Raw genomic sequence first — 17,695 nt, forward strand, 5'->3', positions numbered from 1 at the left:
ATGCATCGATCATTAATTCACCCCCGAACTTACTTTCTTTTTTTTTTTTTTTTTTTGTCTTTTTGCTATTTCTTGGGCCGCTACCACAGCATGTGGAGGTTCCCAGGCTAGGGGTCTAATAGGAGCTGTAGCCACCAGCCTACGCCAGAGCCACAGCAACGCGGGATCCGAGCCGCATCTGCGACCTACACCACAGCTCACGGCAATGCCAGATCCTTAACCCACTGAGCAAGGGCAGGGACCGAACCCACAACCTCATGGTTCCTAGTCGGATTTGTTAACCACTGCGCCACGACGGGAACTCCTGTAGACCATTCTTACTCAGAAGTTGACTACTTGAATTTTCCAGGGAGGCTTGTGACAATGTTTCAAGCTTAATATTAATTCACATTAGTTTATTATTATTAACATTGGTTTCAAAACAAAAATTATAGCTTACAGTGTCTTGACTGTGGTTTGCAAAGGACTCTCATCTATTTCTTTTACTGTAGTCCTTCAATCATCATCACTTGTGATACTCCATTTCGCTTATGAGAAAACTAGCATTTAGAGAGGTTAAGAGATTTGTCCAGGGTCATCTAACTAGTGGTCATCAGAGCTGTGACCCTGTCTAGATCATGTGAATCTGAATCCTCTTTCTACTCTCATCAGCCCCTCCTCCATTTACATAAGGAGCTGAAGCCCAAGTCCGATAACAGAATCAGAAGCTTGATTAAAACAAACAAACAAAAAACAACAACAACAAAAAACCTTCACTTCAAGGAGAACACACAACAAAATGAGATTAGAACATTTCTGTGAATCACAAAATATCATACTTTTATTTTCCTAACTCTATAAATAAATTGGAAAGTTAATCTGCCTCAGAAATATGGATCAGGAGTTCCCGTCGTGGCGCAGTGGTTAACGAATCCGACTAGGAACCATGAGGTTGTGGGTTCGGTCCCTGCCCTTGCTCAGTGGGTTAACGATCCGGCGTTGCCGTGAGCTGTGGTGTAGGTTGCAGATGCGGCTCGGATCCCGCGTTGCTGTGGCTCTGGCGTAGGCCGGTGGCTACAGCTCCGATTCAACCCCTAGCCTGGGAATCTCCATATGCCGCGGGAGCGGCCCAAGAAATAGCAACAACAAAAAAAAAAAAAAAAAAAAAAAAAAAAGAAATATGGATCAAGTTTAACATTCATTCTTGATCTATTAGGTGTTGTTCACTGGAAGTGGAATAATGTCATACAAATGCCCATTTTCGTGTCTCTGGCTTTCAGCCCATCTGCCCCCCACATCTCCTCCCCCTCTTCAATTCTCTCTCAGGGAGGCACTACCATCTATGCAATCACCGGAGCCAGAAAAGTAGGAATCAGTGAGACTTCATCCTCTTTCACCCCCCAACCATCTGCCAATTTAATAAATCACAAAGTGTGCCTAATTTGTTCAATAGTTCTTACGTCTACTCCATCTTCTTCCCCAACCCCACCACTAACCACTGCCCACATTGAGGTTTGCAGCTCTCAGCTGCACCATGGCAACAGCCTCTGCAGTGGCTTGACTGTTGCTAAGACTGCCCTTTCCCATCCATCCTACACTATATGCCAGGGGGCTGGCTTTCTGAATCTCAAACTGACAGAGTCCATCTCTTTAAAACCCTTCAGTGGCTCCCTTTGCCCACCTAACAGAGCTCAAACTTCCTTACCTGCCATAGGCCACCCCCAACTCTGCTACAAGAGCTGAAGGTCTTCCCACCACTGCCACTTCTGAATTCTTTTATCTCACCACTCCTCCCTCAGGATTATGGAATAAATATGAACAAAGCACTACTTCCAGTTTTCTAAAGATTTTTAAAAAGTAATTAAATACAAAGTTTATCACCTGAACCATTTTTAGGTATACAGTTCAGCAATGTTAAGCTTATTCACACTGATATGTAACCAATCTTCAGTATCTTTCATCATTTAAAACTGAAACTCTACACACATTAAACACCCATTTTCCCCTCCGCCAGCCCCTGGCAATCACCATTCTATTTTCTATTTTTATGAATTTGACTATTCTAGATAACTCATATCATTGAAATAATACAAGACTGGCTTAGTTCATACTCCTTTGAAGGTTCTTCCATTTTGTAGCATGTGACAGGATTTCCTTCTTTTTCAAGACAGGATAATATTCCATTGTATGTACATGCTACATTTTGTTTATTCGTTCATCTGTAGCTGGGCGGTTTGGTTGCTTCTACCTCTTGGCTATTGTGAAGAACGCTGCTGTGAACATACACATACAAAAATGTCTTTGGAACTATTTTTCAATTTTTTTGGAGAGATATCCAGAAGTAGCACTGCTGAATCATATGGTAATTCCATTTTTAGTTTTCTGAGGAATTTTTTAAGATTTTTAAAATGTAGGAGTTCCCACTGTGGCACAGTGGTTAACGAATCTGACTAGGAACCATGAGGTTGCAGGTTCGATCCCTGCCCTTGCTCAGTAGGTTAAGGATCTGGCATTGCCATGAGCTGTGGTGTGGGTCGCAGATGCGGCTCGGATCCCGAGTTGCTGTGGCTCTGGCGTAGGCTGGTGGCTACAGCTCCAATTAAACCCCTAGCCTGGGAACCTCCATATGCCACGGGAGCAGCTCAAGAAAAGGCAAAAAGACAAAAAAAAAAAAAAAAAAAGATTTTTAAAATGTAACATATATGAAGCCATATTCATGCCACCCACCACAATTAGGAAATGCTTGTTTTATGAGACAAAAAGATCCCAGAGCACCAAAAGTAAAATTCTATAAAGCTAAAATTATTACCAAAACTCCTCAAAGATTCTTGCAGTAGAATTCAGCTGGTTTAGGTAAAGACTTTACTTATAAAAATAGACATCTCACTGAATTGTTTGGAGAGATAACTAACAGGACACAGATAATAAACTTAAACTTATGTAGTATCAAAAAGAATTTATACCAGTGAATTATTTTCATAAAATTAAGGCCCATTTTGAAGACTGATAGAGGCTTAGACTATAAAATTGATCTTGAAGCTCAATTACTATTTTATTAGTAAAAATTATTCACCTTATCATTTATTGATCCTGTGGCCTCAACTCTGATGTTAACTTTTCATGAAATCCAAATCTAAGGTCTTTTGAGTGTTCCCGTAGCTCCCTGTACTCCCCAGATCACAACTTTCATCATGTTATATGAGTGTGCATATTTTAAGTTTTTACACTGAACTATAAGGTTTTGTGAGACCTGGGATCATCTGGGTATCGTTTATTTTCATAACTCCAGTCCTTAGGCAAATTCTGGCTCACATATGCCATAACAATTTGTTGATTTAAATTACAAATGCCAGTTGAACAAATGAATGAAAAGGGTATAACTTTCTAAAGCTACAAAGTTATTTTGGCTCTTGGGTGCAACCTCTTTCATTGCATAACACTGTAAACTCAGGTGTAAGCAAAAAAAAAAGACAACTGCATCACTGGCTTAACACAATCTTACTTAAAGGATATCAGCTTCTTAAGTATTAAGAAGCTCTACATCATTCCTTTCAGAAATATATGTTAACGACACAAACTGAATACGAACCAGTCCTTGACCTTGAGAAGGCCATAAATTATTAAGGGAGTGATACCTATGTGCAGCTAAGTCACAACACACAGTGAAAACAACTGTAAGTATAAACTGAGTTCCATGCGTGCAGATGGGTCATCCCTAAGGCTGTCTGTAGCTTCCCAGTTTGAAATAGGATCTAGAACCATAATAGAAAGAGGTAAGGGGAATCCTAAGCAAAGGCAGCAACACGTGCAGAGGAGAAAGGTCTAAGAGGGGATGAGGTTCTGAGAGAACAGGGAGGTGGGAAGCAGCTTATAGCACATGCTATTGCCTCACCCTAATCCATGGAACTCCCTATTCGGCACTCAAGGCCCACATCTGGAAACTTCACAGGAAGACTGCCCTTGAGTGTTTGAAGCTTCCTCACCTAGGCGTGTCTGGGAGTTATACTGGAATCCACAACTCCCACACTTCAAAGAGGTGTAAATTACATTCCAAAGCACCTCACAGAATTGGTCTGAAGCTGACTGCCCCTAGATGTACATTTCGGCAGAATTTCTGGGGGCGTCCCTCACTCCTTTAAGAGCTTCTTCTGGGAAATGCCCTCCAGAAATTACATGCTTGCTGATCCCATTTTTAGGGTTGCTTCTGGTGATTTTTTTTTTTTGTCTTTTGCCATTTCTTGGGCCGCTCCTGAAGCATATGGAGGTTCCCAGGCTAGGGGTCTAATAGGAGCTGTAGCCGCTGGCCTACGCCAGAGCCACAGCAACTCGGGATCCGAGCCGTGTCTGCGACCTACACCACAGCTCACGGCAACGCCAGATCCTTAACCCACTGAGCAAGGGCAGGGACCGAACCCGCAACCTCATGGTTCCTAGTCGGATTCATTAACCACTGCACCACGACGGGAACTCCATGGTGAATTGACATAAGGAGGGGATGCAAGGCGGAAACCAGGCTGAAAGGAAGTCCACTGTCTCTTGTAGACAATAGGGAACCATCCGAGAGACTTACAAGATACTCTTCCTGGTACCAGCCAGATATTCCTCCTGCTTTATTTTTCCAGTTTTCTCCAAGAGATGACTAAGCAAAAAATGGCAAGAACCAGTAAGATGTACCATCTTCAACTCAAATGCAACCCTCCAAAGGAATCACCCGGATGGTTTAGTAGTATCACTGCTCGGATTTGACTTTGGCTGATTTTTTTTTTTTCAACACTCAGACTGCTATTAATATTAACACTATTAATAGAGATACTAACACTCTGGTAATATTAAAACTAACAATAATAGTTAATGTGCCAGGAACTGTGCTAAACGATTTACCTGCATCATCATATCAGAGATTGGTGTTATCATTCTCTTCACCTGAGGCTTGGTTAGTTAGGCTTTTTTTGCAAGTTTACACACCTGGTGGGTGGCAAAGGCTTCAAATACAAGTTCCTCTGACTCTAGAGCTAGGGCACTTAAATATTCTTCTAAACTAATCAGGACCCAAAGATCTTAAGAGATCAACTTTATCTTTGGGAAATATAATTCTTAGGAATTAGAGCCAACTAATGAGGGAGATTAAACAGCTTTGCAGAGGTCACACCCTGATTTAAGAATCAGCTCCAATGTTCTGGGCAATTCTGAGTCCTCTCTAGTTCCAGGGCTTGTTCATTAGGTTCTAATGCCATACTGGGCACCTTGGAGGGTTCCTGAATTGCCATTTGAAGAAGGCCTGTTTTGAAATCTGTCTTCCTCTCTTCCTCTTCTCAACTTGGTCCACTGGAGGGGATTGCAGAGTAAAAGAACTATTGTAAACAGTTTGTACTTTCTCTCCCAGGTCTAATGGGAGTGAGGCAGAAGTGCTCAGGACAGAGAAGTCTGATGTATTATTCATGTCTCCTGTCATAGCTCATTTTGCCCCTGATTCTAGAATCCTACCCGCTTCCCCTTTCTAAAGCTTAACCCCCACCCGTGGACTCCATCGGGCAAAGTTCTCAAGTCCCCGATAATCACATTGGGTGTCACCACCTCTTGGAAAACTTCTCTGATTGCTGAGGTTGAAAAGACGTCCTTCCTTAATGCCTCCACGGTGTTCCGCACAGATTCCTGTTAATGATTAACGACTCTCTACTCCAATGACCTGTCCATGTGCCCATATCTCCTCCAGACCCACGAGAGCCTTGTGAGCAGAGATAGGGTCGTACTCATCTCAGTTCTCCAGCGGCCCCCGTAGTAAGACACATAGTAAGAGACCAATGAACATGACTTTAACTGAACTAAACTTTAAATAAACTGAGGATAACAGGATAAACCTGACAAAAAGCCTGCCCAGCTGAACCTGCATGCTGTCTTACTGGCACTGTCCCACCCCAGGGCCCACCATGCGATGGCCAAAGGCTGGGAAGTTTCACCATTTCTGCTCACTGCATTCCGTGGATGCCTGTGTGACTCAGAACCACCCTGAATTACCCAGAATTCAGACACAGGCACCTACATACAGCTGATGCATCACTGGAGGTTTAGTACCGTTAGGAAGATGGTACTGCCCTGGCACAGTGTATAATAGCTGAGAGAAAACTCATAAATCCTTCAAGGTCTCATAAATAAAAACCTGAGTCTATCTCCGTCTCTGCATAAAAAAGTGCTCTGCTTCCCCCTTGCAGCAGGTGTTGGCACTGCTCTGATGACAGACAGAGAAGCAAACCAAACTCTGGGAGAACCAGAATGTTTGTGTGCTCTTGAAAGATAAGTCATATTATAATACCTGTTAGTGAATGTTGTCCAGGAATATTTTTCCAAGAGTGTTATAGAAAGTATCCCATTTAAGGAGTTCTCGCCGTGGCACAGTGGGTTAAGAATCCAACTGCAGCGGCTTGAGTTGCTGTGGAGGTGTGGGTTTGATCCCTGGCCCTGCCCAGTGGTTTAAAGGATCTGGCATTGCCGTAGCTGCAGTTTTGATTCGGTTCCTGGCCTGAGAACTTCCATATGCCTTGGCTGCAGCCAAAAAAAAAAAAAAAAAAACAAAAACGAAAAATTATCCCGTTTAAAACTTACATCAGTACTATGAAGCAGGTACAAAATTAAGGAATGATTGCAGTTTCTTACAGAAAGCCTGACATTTAGCAAATGCCAAAACCTCTTGGTTCCAGGGTTTCTATTAACTATTTCGACAAATAGCATTCTCTGTGTCAAGCCTCATCTCCTCTGTAATCTAAGTTCCTGAGGTCAGGAACTCCTGCTGTCCTTCTTTTGCCCCCCCCCCGCCCCCCCCACCGCAGAGGGTCAGGCCAGAACAAGGGCCACACAGTTTGTATCCAATACCCCCAGTTGACTGCATGCTGCCCCTAAAGGAAGTCTCTGTTTTAAAAATATGCTCTGGCAGAAAAGCAGATTTTAGGAGAAGCATGAAATCGCTTAGAAAGTTAAAAATATATAACAGACTAGCAAAGCGTGATGATCCCTAAGAAAGAAAATGAATGTAGCTCAGAACATAGAGAAAACCAAGAGCGTGAGGAAAGCAGTCTTGAAAAATGAATTACGTGGCAATGAAGGGTTCTCACTTCCTCTCAAGACTGTTTAACTTCCGTAACAAGGTATTCTTATCCAGGCCCTGCCAGCCACCATCGTATCTGGAGGAAAATATTTGCTTTACATATTTTGGTATTTCTTTATAGGCATTTTATTTCCTAGAGACTTGGACAGTAGGTAAGTAGCCAGCCAGCTTTTTTCCAGCCCTTCCTTTTCCCATGAGGTCTTAGCCTATCTGTGACCTGTGACCTGTGACCCACTCCCACCATCACACCTAACAGCATCCTTGCTCCAACTCGCCACCTCCCTTTCCGGAGGGAAAACATGGGTAGGAAAAAGAAAAAGAAGATAAAAGAATGGTGAAGGCTGTGATCAGAGCCGTAACTATATTCATTTCTTTGATTTGAAATAAATTCTCTGGGAGTTCTGGGCCGATTGGAAATGAATCTGGCTAGTACCCATGAGGATGCAGGTTCGATCCCAGGCCTTGCTCAGCAGGTTAAGGATCTAGCGTTGCCATCAGCTGTGGTACAGGTTGCAGACATGGTTCAGACCTGGGGATGCCGTGGCTGTGGTGAAGGCCAGCAGGTGTAGCTCCGATTCAACCCCTAGCCGGGGAGCTTCCATATGCCACATGTGAGTGCCTAAAAAGCAAAAAATAGAAAAATAAAATTGATGAATTCTCTGGTATTTTGGCTAGAGCAGGGTTCTCTTTCCCCTTTCCATCCTTTCTGTCCACTATCCCTATCCATTCTTCCAGAGCAGGTACATGTGCATTTTATTTCCTCAAGGAGACCCCTGGCTTCCCGGGAGATCTCTTCCTCCTATCTCACCGCTCTCTCTGCTTCACAGGATTTCAGGGTACCATGTATTGATTTTGCATAAAACTCATCACATTTGTATTTTACATGTATTTCTGTGCTCATTTGCTTAATGCCTGCCTCCCCCATTAAATCAAAACCAAGGGTCAGGGACTCTGCCTACTTGGCTCACTACTGACCTCTAGTGTCAGCTACACAGCAGGTTCTCAGTCCACATTCAGTCTGTGGCCAAATCCCTCTCCAAAATCCGTTACTTTGGTGCTAATAAAAGTGGGTCAAAGCTCACTGACTGCTGATTGCACACAGATCCCCCCTAAGCAAAGTTATCCTTCGCCCCCAAAATGACCTGCAAGCGGCAATACACAGCTGGCCCAAAGGACATCTGAAAGAGGAATTTTTCAGAGATGAGCGGGAAGTAAGCAGCAGGACTGATGGGATGCAAAGCAGTCCCAGGTGCTCCATTTGAATTTTTTCAAACGAAACTCACAAATGAAAGGAAATACTTTCCCACTTTTTTCCACAAAGAATGGGACAAGCCAGGATGTTAATTAAATTACAAATCAGCTGTCTGCATGCAGCTGACAGAGTTTTGTGTGCTTCCAAGCAAGTCAGATATTTTAAACCCTCTGTAATTACCTACAATGAGGGAGCTGCCAGGAAGAATGCCTTCATGAATATGTGATGAATCTTAAGATCCTTTTTCAAGAACTGATGATTTAAATAATCATGAGGGGACTTACTCGAGCTCAGTGGTGACCTCTATCTGCGTTAACTGAAGATGCAGGAAATAGAGCCTGGCGAGCTTTCCCTCCTAAAACTTATCCGTGAGACCCAAGATCCCCGGGGGAGGCCAAGCTCCCCCAGGAGAGGTCGCTGTGTAACTAGACAGCCCTAAGCTCTCTGAACAAGTCACAAGGGGACCACAGACCTAGGATCTGGGGGAAAACATGGGTGTGGCATTAAAAAAATTTGTATCAATGTTGCACATGTAGGTCGCTATTTATAATTCACAAAGCACTTTCAGAAGCATTGTCTCAAGTAATTCTCTTAAGAACTGGACAAAGAAGGTACTGCCCCTCTGATTTTCAAATGAGAAAACCCGATCAGATCAGAGTCTCCAAGGTGTTAAACAAAGAGTAAAGCTGGGCTTCAAACCTGCATAGCCAGCTGACTCCAAGAAGCAGCCCAAAAGAGGAGAATGGGCACGAATTCTGGCCTGAGAACTATGGGTTCACATCTTGCAACATTTGCTGGTATCTCTGATCTTCAGTTGATGAAGTTATAAACTGGGAATTACAGGTTCTACCTCATAGAGATACCAGCATTGGAAGAGACAGTGCATTGCTGGCACATAGTGGCTGCTTGACCAACGTTAATACTCTCCTTTCTGCAGCTGTCCAATTTTGTACTTTGCAGGTCTGGCATCATAAAAAGGGACGCCTAAGAGTGAACGTAGTGCTGTCAGCAGAATGGAAACAAATGTGAATGGCCAAGAGTAGTTTCTAAATATGCCTCTCCAATTTCTCCTCCTTAGACCATCATGCTAGAATAACTTTCTAAAACCTCAGTTCTAGTGGCCAAGAGTGCAGGTTCTAGAGGGACTGCTGGATCAGTTCTCCAGTCTATTATGTACTACATGACCTTGGACAACTGATTGAACTCTGTGCCACTTGAAAGTCTCCTCTGTAAAATGGTACTAGCACGTCACAGGCTTTTTGAAAAGGTCACGTGAGATAATCCACGAAAGGCACTTAGCAGAGTGTCTGTGACCCACTAAGTGGTCATTTACTATCAGCTATGATTATTTTATTGTAATAGATGTTTTTATTTGATAAGAAAAGATTTTGGAGATATAAAATATAGCAAACTGGTGGGCAAATGTAGTCTTTGAGTTTTGCTTTCAATTTCTTCAAAGCATCCAATGACAACTTTTCCCACTACTGTAATAGACCCTGTGGTCCAGTCTCACAGATTTCCTGACCGTGTGAAGTATTTTTCAACCTTTCTTTAGGTCATCTTCAAGCTTGTAAACTCCCAGGCTTTCCTAAACCATCTCCACTCAAATCAGCCTGCTCTGACCATTTCAGCTCCTATTGCTCCTCTCTCTTCTCAGTTATTTCACTTGACAAGAATTTATGTCTAGTTATAAATAAGCCATTGGGATGTAATGTATAGTACTGGTGACTACAGTTAATGATACTGTTTATTTTTTTAAAAAAGAATTTCTTGAGCACCTGCTATGTGTCAGACATTGCAAGCCCTAGAGAAACAACAGTGAACAAGAAAGACACATCCCCTCCCTAAACTGTGTTCTTGATGTCTTCCCTTTCTCTAATTACCTTCCCAGCTGTCTTGCACCAGCTCTTGCTCAACCTTAAAACTTAACTTACATAAGCATTCTTCACAGTTAGTTTCCTTCACACCCAGCTTTGGCTGTGTCCTTTTCCTGTGCTCATACAACTGATACCCTGAGAATACCCCCCCCTTTTTTAAGCACATAGGTATCTGCTTTTCTCATAGGAATGTAAAGACTTTTTGATCCATTATAGTAACATCAGCAGCAAACATTATGCCTGGGACCCGTAGGTGCTTCATAAATGTTTCTGAACTGAACTATACTCCGTGGAGACTTCATTTCCTAGGACTCTTGTGTTTTCCATCAGACCTAGGACATTCTAAAAATAGCATGTCCTCAAGAAACCTGTCTGGAGTCTACAGGAAATCAGCTTATTGAACAGCGCCCGGCCAGATTTTGAGGACTAAAATGAGAAAGTGTTCTTTGGGTAATTAAGTGTGGTAGTTTCAATCAAATGGAATTGTTCAAGTTTTGGGCGTGAGGTGCCTATGGGAGGGTGTTGACTGGTGGATTTCTGGAGCAAGACATTGAGGAGAAATGACAACACGCAACCCAGGGACTGCGTGGCCTCCCACCTTTTCCCTAGTCTGCTGGCACTGAGTTAGAGCAACTAAAGAAGCATAACACAACCGATGTGGCCACTCCAAGTCATCTTACCTGAGAGTCTCTAAACCCCAGGCCAGGAGCTGAGCATGCGGACCAACCTTGATATGCACAATAAAAGATTAAAGTGGAAACCTGGACAGCTGCATGCAAAGCAATGAAACTAGAACACACCCTCACACCATGCACAAAAATAAACTCCAAATGGCTGAAAGACTTAAATATACGACAGGACACCATCAAACTCCTAGAAGAGAACATAGGCAAAACACTCTCTGACATCAACATCATGAATATTTTCTCAGGTCAGTCTCCCAAGGCAATAGAAATTAGAGCACAAATAAACCCATGGGACCTCATCAAACTGAAAAGCTTCTGCACAGCAAAGGAAACCCCAAAGAAAACAAAAAGACAACTTACAGAATGGGAGAAAATAGTTTCAAATGATGCAACTGACAAGGGCTTAATCTCTAGAATATATAAGCAACTTATACAATTCAACAGCAAAAAAACCAATCAATCAATGGAAAAATGGGCAAAAGACCTGAATAGACATTTCTCCAAAGAAGATATACAGATGGCCAACAAACACATGAAAAAATGCTCAACATCGCTGATTATAAGAGAAATGCAAATCAAAACTACCATGAGATATCACCTCACACCAGTCAGAATGGCCATCATTAATAAATCCACAAATAACAAGTGCTGGAGGGGCTGTGGAGAAAAGGGAACCCCCCTGCACTGCTGGTGGGAATGTAAACTGGTACAGCCACTATGGAGAACAGTTTGGAGATACCTTAGAAATCTATACATAGAACTTCCATATGACCCCACAATCCCACTCTTGGGCATCTATCCGGACAAAGCTCTACTCAAAAGAGACACATGCACCCGCATGTTCATTGCAGCACTATTCACAATAGCCAGGACATGGAAACAACCTAAATGTCCATCAACAGATGATTGGATTCGGAAGAGGTGGTATATATACACAGTGGAATACTACTCAGCCATAAAAAAGGATGACATAATGCCATTTGCAGCAACATGGATGGAACTAGAGACTCTCATACTGAGTGAAATGAGCCAGAAAGACAAAGACAAATACCATATGATATCACTTATAACTGGAATCTAATATCCAGCACAAATGAACATCTCCTCAGAAAAGAAAATCATGGACTTGGAGAAGAGACTTGTGGTTGCCTGATGGGATGGGGAGGGAGTAGGAGGGATCGGGAGCTTGGGCTTATCAGACACAACCTAGAATAGATTTACAAGGAGATCCTGCTGAATAGCATTGAGAACTATGTCTAGATACTCATGTTGCAACAGAAGAAAGGGTGGGGGAAAAACTGTAATTGCAATGTATACATGTAAGGATGACCTGACCCCCTTGCTGTACAGTGGGAAAATAAAAAAAAAATAAAATAAAATAAAGTGTACGCAAGGCCAGAAAGAACTCTGGAAGCTCACACACTATGTTGACAGTGGTTGTCTCTGGTGGATCATCAATTCCCTTTTTGTGCTACATGGTATTATTTGGAGAATAAAAATAATGACCAAAATAGAATACGTAGGCTACAACCAAGTGTTTGTTCTGTTGTAATGGAGACGATCCAGTGGACCTTCCCTTGTGGTGAGGGAAAATTCTCCAGCCCTGGAAAACGTTTCTACAAGTTTGGTTGCGCTAACTTGGCCTGAAAGATGCAAGGATGATGCACAGCTGACAAATGAAGGGGGGGGGGGGGCTGGGAAGGAAGAGAGTTTAAAGTTAAATTGCTCTGTTATCAAGAAATCAAAGCAGCGATCTGGGAACAAAGGCGACTATGAGTTTGTCCCTTTGAAGCATACCTTCACATACTGTCTGAGCAGTTCTCCAGGGATAACTGCCATGGATCCAAGCAATGACAGTAAGATCCTGTGGGCAGTCACTGTCTGACTCAACACACACACACACACACACACACACACACACACACACACACACACCTGCTGCGCAACCGCTGCAGCTTCTGTGAGTGAGCCATTCACTGCTGAAGACTGAGCATGCTCTGTTCAGGGGTGCCGGGTGCTACGCTGTTTATTTCAGTGTAGTCAAGTGTTGCAAATTCCCTGCACCTCAGTTTCCTGTGTTTCATTTCCATTCCCACCACTAATCAGCAGTGTGACTTCAAGCAAGGGTGGAAGCTCTCTGAAACTCAGATTTCTCATTTGTAGAATTGGGCTAATGGTACTTATAACAGTGTCGCCATGGGAAACTGATGAGATGATAGGCATCACTGTCTTGGCATAGGGCCTGACTCCTGATTGATGCTTAGGAAATCTAAGCCTCTTCCTGTTTCTGTGTCAGTGTCATAAACTCATCATTCCAAGTATTGTTAGAAAGGTCACAACACACACACACATGCTCGCGCACACACACACACCCATACATGAGCATACTCAACTCAGCCTCATAAATTCATCATTCTAAGTATTGTCAGAAAGGTTACAGCACACACACACACACACACACACACACACACACACACACACACAGAGTATATACTCAACTCAGCCTTACTGCTTCACAGGGAGCTGGTTCCCTCTATGTTTTCACAAGGATCCTAGCAGCATTAGATCGGCACAAATACTCTGAAGAAGGCAGACTGAGTTGTGAAGGCCAGCCTCCACTGTCTTTTCTGTATGTGAGGCTATCTCACCCTTTTACCAATGTTTCCATCTGGCCAAGGCTCCTGGCCTCCTCTTCCTAAAATCATCATTTCTACCCAGCAGGCAAAGAGAAAACCATCTCAGACACAGGTGACACATGTGCCAGCGCTGCCCACTCGCGCTCTTCTGGCTCATTTGAGGTTCTGGACCTTAGAACCTGCTGTGAAATCGGCGCTGCCCAACGCTTGCATCCATATCTGACTTCTTGAGACTGTACCACTTGCCCAGCTGGAACTAGAACCTCTCCTGGATTCTTTCTGGCTGGCCCTGTGCCCCCTCCTGGGTTTTCCTGGACAGCTTTTGCTTCCTCTGTGACACGATAGGGTATGAAGTTTCTTCCTCACCAGAAGCGTCATTACCCATTCATTCAAAATATTTATCAAGTACATTCTATACTAATTACCTTTTTTTTTTCTTTCAATTTTTGGCCACCCTGTGGCATATGGAGCTCCCGGGCCAGGGTTCAGATCCGAGCGGAAGTCTTGACCTAAGCCAAAGCTGCGGCAATGCCAGTTCCTTAACCAACTGTGCCAGGATGGGGATTGAACCTGTATCCCAGGGCTCCCAAGACACCGCAAATCCCATTGTGCCACAGCGGGAGCTGCCTAATCACTGAATTTTAAGTGCTAGCAATACTTAAATAGTAGTAAAAAATACGATCTCTTAGAGTTAAATTTTAGTTACATTAAGTAAAATACCTCTTTGCCTGAATTCTTTTTTTACCCTCCTCGACATGCTTCATTTCCTCAGCAGCAAGCGTGAACAGTCTGTCTTCATTGCGGGAAGATGCCAGGTGGCTGAAGTGGGCAACCACCCCAAACTGTTTCTGATGGTGGTCTAAGTGCACTTGACCCATCCAGCTGTTCTCATCCAGCTGCCTTTGTCCCAAAGCCCCTCATGATGAGCTGCCCTCAGTGACAGGAACATGGAACAGGTGAAGGATGGAGACAGAGGCGTAGCCTTGACTCGGGCCTCAGTGGAGTGGGTTCCAATCAAAGAGGGCTATTCGGCAACTAGATAGTGTCATAATAATATGAATATTTCCATCCATGTTTGGTTATGGTGGTTTAATCTCCAAATGAGATACACTTCTCTTAGGAAAGCATTTATTTATTTATTTATTTATTTATTTATTTATGGTCTTTTTGCCTTTTCTAGGGCCGCTCCCAGGCTAGGGGTCGAATTGAAGCTGTAGCCACCGGCCTACACCAGAGCCACAGCAACGTAGGATCCGAGCCGCATCTGCAACCTACACCACAGCTCACAGCAATGCCGGATCCTTAACCCACTAAGCAAGGCCAGGGATCAAACCTGCAACCTCCTGGTTCCTAGTCAGATTCGTTAACCACTGTGCCACAACAGGAACTCCAGGAAGGCATTTTTAGACTTAATCTGGGTACCTCAATATGCAAGTGAGTGCACAATTAGAGAATGCCATTTTGCGCTTATTACAATCTTAAGATATAAGCCCCCCACCAAGAAATCCTAGAAAGTTTTCTTATTTTCTGTTCCTGATGCCCTACCGGGAACTGACAGATGAGTGTTTATACTGTAGCATGCATATGTATTGAGGCTTTACAAGCATTAATTTATTTAATACTTACAGTAAATGCATATTTACAGATGAGAAATTAGGGGAAGAGAAAAATTAAGTAACTTGTTCACACAACTAGTGGAGGAGCTAAGATTCATACTTCACTATCCTCATAATTCCTTCCTTTTTGCCTTCTTCTTTTTTGGCCACCCAGGTGGAGGTTCCAACCAGGGATCAGCTTCAAGCCACAATTGCGACCTACCCTGCAGCAGCTGCGGCAACACTGGATCCTTACCCCACTGTGCCTGGAGGGGGATCAAACCAGCGTTCCAGTGCTGCAGAGATGCCACAGATCCCGTTGCGACACAGAAGGAGCTCCCATCATGCCCACCTTAAATCCTCCACTATATGGTATCTCTCAGGTATTGTGCGTTTCTTATTCTCGAACTCCAGTATTTCTTCTGTGTATGGTAGATACTTTGGTCCTTTGGTTTTAAAGTCAAGGTCTGCAAGCCTCCCTTGATCCTTGTGGGGTGATAGAGAGAACGTATTCGAACGAGATGAAATAGAAACAGAAATAACCTAGTTGATGATACTGTCCTTTCCCTGGTCACCCAAATACAGAACTACACAGATGAAGATGATCCCTCAGGATTTTTCCCTTCTCATGACTTCCAGAGCAAGGTGCACATAACTCTGTTGGCAGAACAGCACACTTAGTATCAGGGTCAAGGCCAAAGTGACTGTGAGGAAGGTAATGATGCTATAGTTACAGCCATCTCAGGACCCCTCTGGCATGTGACAAGGGGGGGGGGGGTTAGTACATTTTGCCCAGGGAATGATTCTTTTTTTTTTTGTCTTTTTGCCATTTCTTGGGCCGCTCCCATGGCATATGGAGGTTCCCAGGCTAGGGGTCAAATGGGAGCTGTAGCCACCGGCCTACGCCAGAGCCACAACAACGCGGGATCCGAGCCACGTCTGCAACCTACACCACAGCTCACGGCAACGCCGGATCGTTAACCCACTGAGCAAGGGCAGGGACCGAACCCGCAACCTCATGGTTCCTAGTCGGATTCGTTAACCACTGCGCCACGACAGGAACTCCTAAATGATTCTAATGTAAGTGAAATACCTTCTGCTTCAGCAGGGACTCTTGTTCTTTTCTCTTTTTTTCATCTCCATTGCCCTTTGCCCCATCAGGACCTCATTTCCTCTCCCCAGAATATCACACTTGCCTCCTACTTCCCTTTCCTAGAACATTCTTGCCCCTATCTCTATCCCAGTACGCCAACCTTCCTTTCCCTCTGTCTCCATCTTTCCCCACCCCATCCCCCACAATCCGTCATTCCACCATCCTGAATTATTTGTGACTCAGAGGAAGAGTAATCTATCACCCCTGGGCCTGTGCACTTGTACCTCCCAGATGCCTTCTGTCATCTCTCCATCTTCAGGGCTCAGCTAAGAAGATACCTCCTCCCAGGAGCCTCCTGGATTGATCCACTCCCCCTGTCATCTGCGCCCAGTCCCAATTGGGATGAAGGCTCATGGCAACCTCTACACACACGGAACTCTTTTTATTTTATAAGTTTGCTGGTTATTTGATGGCTTACCCTTACGGTTTATAAGACCCTTGAATACAAGAATGGAGTCTTATCTATTGCTATGACACTTGTATCAAGTATTTAATAGGTGCTGGACAGATGTTTGTTAAATGAACAATAGCCACTTAGTAACTAGTGTTCTTATTTATATCCTCTCCAGCAAACAAGACACTTAATGGATCACTCCAGATGCATCTCTAAGGGCGGCTTTGACCATATCATTCACCCTTTTAAGGCCCTTTGGTCATTCGCCACTGTTCCAGAGTAAAACATGGCACTTGGGTGTGGTGTTCATGCCACCCCCCAGCTCTCTGGGAAGCGCTATGTCTAACTATGCCTCTTTACCCATTTACATTCCATTCAGAGTGGCCAGGTGACATGTTTCTGAAGTCTCACTCATTTTCCCCATACCTTCCTCTCATGCTCTTCCTTCTGCCTCAAATGATGCTCCTTGAATCACAGGTGGAGAATATCTTGCTCTTTTCTGAGGTTCAGTTCAAATGTCACTTTCTCCACAGTGTCCCCTGATCTCTCTCAAACAGATGTGATCTTTCTTTACCTTTACTCTGTACTCCTCTGACAATGAAATTGTCCATCACTGAATCAGCAGTTTGTTCATCCATCCACCCTTTCACTAAGCACTCACAATGAGTTTCTGAGGCACTGTAATAGATAATGATAATAGTTCGAGAGGGAGGAGTTCCCGTCGTGGCGCAGTGGTTAACAAATCTGACTAGGAACCATGAGGTTGAGGGTTCCGTCCCTGCTCTTGCTCAGTGGGTTAAGGATCTGGCATTGCCGTGAGCTGTGGTGTAGGTCGCAGACACGGCTTGGATCCCGCGTTGCTGTGGCTCTGGCGTAGGCTGGTGGCTACAGCTCCGATTCGACCCCTAGCCTGGGAACCTCCATATGCCGCGGGAGCGGCCCAAGAAAAGGCAAAAAGACAAAAATAAATAAATAAAAAATAGTTGGAGAGGGAAAACACAGTTCTAGCCCTCACCAAGTAGCG

At 43.9% G+C, this 17,695-nt stretch overlaps 1 protein-coding gene across 35 annotated transcripts in view; it reads right to left on the reverse strand.

Moving 5' to 3' along the window:
• The window catches only part of DLG2 (discs large MAGUK scaffold protein 2), a 1,974,117-nt gene that overhangs the window by 1,009,088 nt on the left and 947,334 nt on the right, over nucleotides 1-17,695 (reverse strand). The window lies entirely within an intron of this gene.

The sequence above is a fragment of the Sus scrofa genome, chromosome 9 (genome assembly GCF_054392235.1).
Source record: "Sus scrofa isolate SSC_HxYL_T2T_F1_AM1 chromosome 9, Sscrofa_HxYL_maternal_Yorkshire_Landrace_v2.0, whole genome shotgun sequence".
NCBI classification, from domain to species: domain Eukaryota; kingdom Metazoa; phylum Chordata; class Mammalia; order Artiodactyla; family Suidae; genus Sus; species Sus scrofa.